Consider the following 4968-nt stretch of genomic DNA (forward strand, 5'->3'; position numbering starts at 1 on the left):
CTTCCTTATTGCTGGTGAGAATAGCTCTTACTTTGGCGTCACAATCCTACAGGTCTTAATTTTCTTTTCTTTTTTAATCCTTTTTCCTTTCTTGTCTCCGTTACTGGCTGGGAGAGCAGCGTCTTCTTTGGCGTCACAACCCCACAGGTCAACGACGAAGAAAACATGGGACTGAAATCTCCGCTAATTAGGAGTGCGTCTGATAATGATAGAGGTCATTTCATGAGGTCACTGCGAGGTTAGGAGAAATTAATGGTCAGGTCATGCATCGCGTACTTGTTTATCCTGCGCCCACTTTTCGGACATAACCTTTTTCGGTTATTCAGAAAGTGTTGCCTTTAAGCTTGTAATGAGCGGGTATCCTCGTCCGTTAGAATGTGTCGGGAGATCTCTATCTGCGTTGCTAATGGCTAATTGTGATCAGTTTTTTCGTCCGGCCTTTTTCTATTAACCGACTGGAAGGGATGATGCTGATGTTAGGGCGATAATCATATTCCTAATGTTTACTCCTTGATTCTAGGTAACTTACGTAACTTAGCTCAACAAATTGGTTCGATTTTCTCTCTCTCTCTCTCTCTCTCTCTCTCTCTCTCTCTCTCTCTCTCTCTCTCTCTCTCTCTCTCTCTCTCTCTCACTTAATAAACCAAGTTCGTTTCTATTATGATGAGAAAATAGAGATTCGAGTTCTACAATTAAAAAACAACCAATATTCTTCAAAATAAACAGATAACGAAAAAAGTATATTCTCTCTGTCAAACCAAATAGATTTTCCTAGTCAAAACACACACACAATATATATATATATATATATATATATATATATATATATATATATATATATATATATATATATATATATATACTGTATATATAGGTATGTATATATATGTATATATATATATATATATATATATATATATATATATATATATATATATATATACATTATATTTACATCAAATAGAATAGTTTGAAATTTGAGCATGTATTCCCCGTGAATAATTCCTGAGCGTCCTGTCTCGTTGATTTCCCTCAACTATCCTGGTGGAATTTTCATTCTTAAATCTTTTATGTATTTACTTATTTATTTACTTATCTATGTAGACAAAGAAACCAGTGACGTGACCAACTTTGCATTAAGTCTTCGAAAGCATGCACGTAATGATAATTATACTTTTTTTATGTTTTAAAAGATATATATTTTTTGGCGATTTTCATGAAAATGGATAAGATGAGGGAAAAGATTAACGAAAGCTAGATTTCTATTGTTTAGTTTTGAAGAGTTAAATAAAAAAAATGCTGTATGTATGATTTTTTAATCATAAAATTAAGTTACTACTCGTGAATCAGTAATTATCTTAATGATATGTTAATAAGTAATTTTTACTCACTGATGAATAGATGCCAATTATTACGATAAACAACATTCAAATAGAGGGTCACTTAGTAGAGCGCAGACTTTGACCTTGACCTTTAAGCGTAACATGTATTAATTAGCGTGGGTTTTCATACACTCGAATATGAACCAAGTTTGAAGTCTCTGTGACAACGATGTACAATCATATGGCTGATTACGTGAATTGGACATTTTGTTTGACCGTAACCTTGACATTTGACCTTGACTTTCCAAAATTTAATCGTTTCTAGCTTTTTACATAACAGTTAATCTCTGCAAGTTTCATTACTCCACGGCTAAAATTGCGGTCAGAAAGCTGTTCACTAACCAACACACACATACAAACAAACAAACAAACACACAAACAGGGCCAAAAGCATAACCTCCTTCCAACTTCGTTTGGCGGAGGTATATATACAGTAAGTGTTTATTTTCTTAATTCCTTTTCTCAAATCTATTTCAAATGATTGATTTGGCATTGATCGAACGATGCTGACTTCAACCGCAATCTTTCACTGATGTCTTAATTATTCCATCAGTGATGGGTACACAGAAGTCTTCATTCATAATTACGTACATAATGTTTAAACAGAAGTCTCCCGAGTTATGCTTGCAAGCTCACGTGAGCATTTAACTTTGCTTATTCGCGCAACATAGTTTTAGTGAATAAGTCAATTATCATTTATAGACTATCCATCAAACTAACGAGAGAGGAGATTGTGGGCAGATTTCTATCGGCAGAGCTTCTAGTTTTCATCTCCCCAGATTGCTTTCATCTTGATAGGAGGTTTCAAAGGATGACGTTACAGGATGGTGACCAAGTTTCTCAAACATTATATAATTTTTTACTTTTTTTTTTATTACAGTCTTTTAATTTAGTTGTATTTAAAGGACATGATACTTTCTTGTTTCTATTCCCTCTTTATTTTTTTTACGAAAGGATAATATATATATATATATATATATATATATATATATATATATATATATATATATATATATATATGTGTGTGTGTGTGTGTGTGTGTATGTATACTGTATGTATATACACACATGTATATATATATATATATATATATATATATATATATATATATATATATATGTATATATACATATATATATATATATATATATATATATATATATATAAAAATATATGTGAAATATTTTTTAATATGTAAATACGAAAATATGCATGTAAAAGAGAGAGAGAGAGAGAGAGAGAGAGAGAGAGAGAGAGAGAGAGAGAGAGAGAGAGAGAGAGAGAGAGAGAGAGAGAGAGAGAGAGAGAGAAATTAGCACTTCACTTTAAGAAGGATAAATAGCAAGGAATCCCGCCGCCAGGAGGAATGTTCTCTCAAGTAATAAAACTTAAAACTTAAACCTGTTATAGATTCAGAGTAAACTTTCTCGGACTCCCCAGATTCTAGATGCAATGTTGTTAAGTTTTTAAAGTATCTTATTTTGATTGTTCATTACTTTTTATATCGTTTATTTAATTCCTGTCCTCACTGAGCTATTTTTCCCTGTTGGAGCCCTCGGGCTTACAGCATCTTGCTTTTCCAACTAGGTTTATAGCTTAGCTAATAATAATAATAATAATAATAATAATAATAATAATAATAATAATAATAATAATAATATAAGAGATGCACATGTTTTCATCCAGTTACAGTCCCCATTTTTGCATGAAGATTGGCACACACAATATATCACCCATGCCAAAATGGTCGTAGAAGAGAAATTCATATATTTCTTGAAATATTCGACTTGAATTTAAGACTAATATCTTTCAAATTTAGTCTTAAAGAAGTAAATTTCCAAACCACTTACACAATCTTCTTTTTATTGCCTAAGTTTATTTAGATAGATTTTTTAGTTTAAAGATATATCGCCGAGAAAATTTTTTAGATTTCTACTTAACTGTCTACTTGTGTTTGCTCTAATCACGAAGAAGAAATCGGATAGAATCGTTCTTCCATTGGCAAAAGTTCTTTAAAACAACACCCCTGAAATTCTTGTAACATATCTCTAGCCAATCTTCCTATTATTCTTGGCTCTCCTCATTCTACTCCTTTCCTTTAGAACTGGAACAAGTAACATAGTCTAACCAAAGAGAAGATGAACCATATGCGAGAACAGAACTGAGCATCTTTGGTCTGTATAATGGCTGGAGCACAAGCTGTAGCTTAGTGTCCTCATAATTTGTTTCTATTTCTTTTGATAGCAAAATTCAAATCTTGAGCTAACATGCACACGCTTGGCAGGAGAGATGGCAGATGTCACTGGCCAGCATAATTTATTACCTTTTCCTACACACGCGCTTGCATCAAAATGGGAGTATACACACACACACGCTCACACACATACACACACACACACACATATATATATATATATATATATATGCATATATATATACAGTATATATATATATATATATATATATATATATATATACCCACACACACACACACACACATATATATATATATATATATATATATATATATATATCTACACATATACATATATATATATATATATATATATATATATATATATATATATATATGTATATATATACACAGATATATATGTATATATATATATATATATATATATATACTGTATATACATATGGGTATGTATATATATATATATATATATATATATATATATATATATATATATAGCTAATTATAATAATTTTTATCTTGCCTTTTTGTAACCGAATGATCGTGGTAATACCGATATTAGTTATTCAAATTGATTCAGTGCTCTCTCTCTCTCTCTCTCTCTCTCTCTCTCTCTCTCTCTCTCTTCCCGACTTATAAGAACCATATTACCAAATAGTACCTTTGATGGTAAACTTCCTTTCCAGTTCGGGTACCTTTACACTCGGTTTAGATTCCCAGAAATTCTAGGACCCTGAAAATGACTGTTCCACGATAATCGCCTTTAGCTTTCAGAATCCGTTTGTCTACTTTCTATTCTCAAGCTCATTTCATCTCCTGGGTAGATCAACCTTTATCTTCCCTAATGTTTTATTTTTTTTTTTGTTTTTTTTTTTTTTTGTATACGGAGGAAGATATTAAACGTGACCCTAAAACCAAGCTGGAAATTCCTGGGATATTAGTTTTGCCAAACGTGATGTCCCACCTTCGTAACCATGAAAGGGGCCTTTTTCTCCGGGCACCACAAGGCACTAGAATAGCTGGAAGTCCCAGGCATACATGACTGAGGACTATGAAGCGTGAAGTAGGAGATGATGAATGGAGAAGTATTGATTTAAAAGCTCAAGATTAGAGACGACTGGCGAAATCTAACTGAGGCCCTTTTGCGTCAATAGACGTAAGAGGAGATGATGATGATGATGATGATGATGAGGATGATGATGATGTGTCTAATATTTTTGTCTATTTACAGTTTGAATTATATATTAAATTAAAAGCCTTCCTGTACAATTAAAATTACAGTGAATAATATTTTACTTCTATTTTCTTTTATCTTTCTCATTCCTATCGTCATCGTGGTCTCTTCTTTTAAGGTGTCTGACTAATCGAACG

This window comes from Palaemon carinicauda, chromosome 24 (assembly GCF_036898095.1).
Source record: "Palaemon carinicauda isolate YSFRI2023 chromosome 24, ASM3689809v2, whole genome shotgun sequence".
Taxonomy (NCBI): Eukaryota; Metazoa; Arthropoda; class Malacostraca; order Decapoda; family Palaemonidae; genus Palaemon; species Palaemon carinicauda.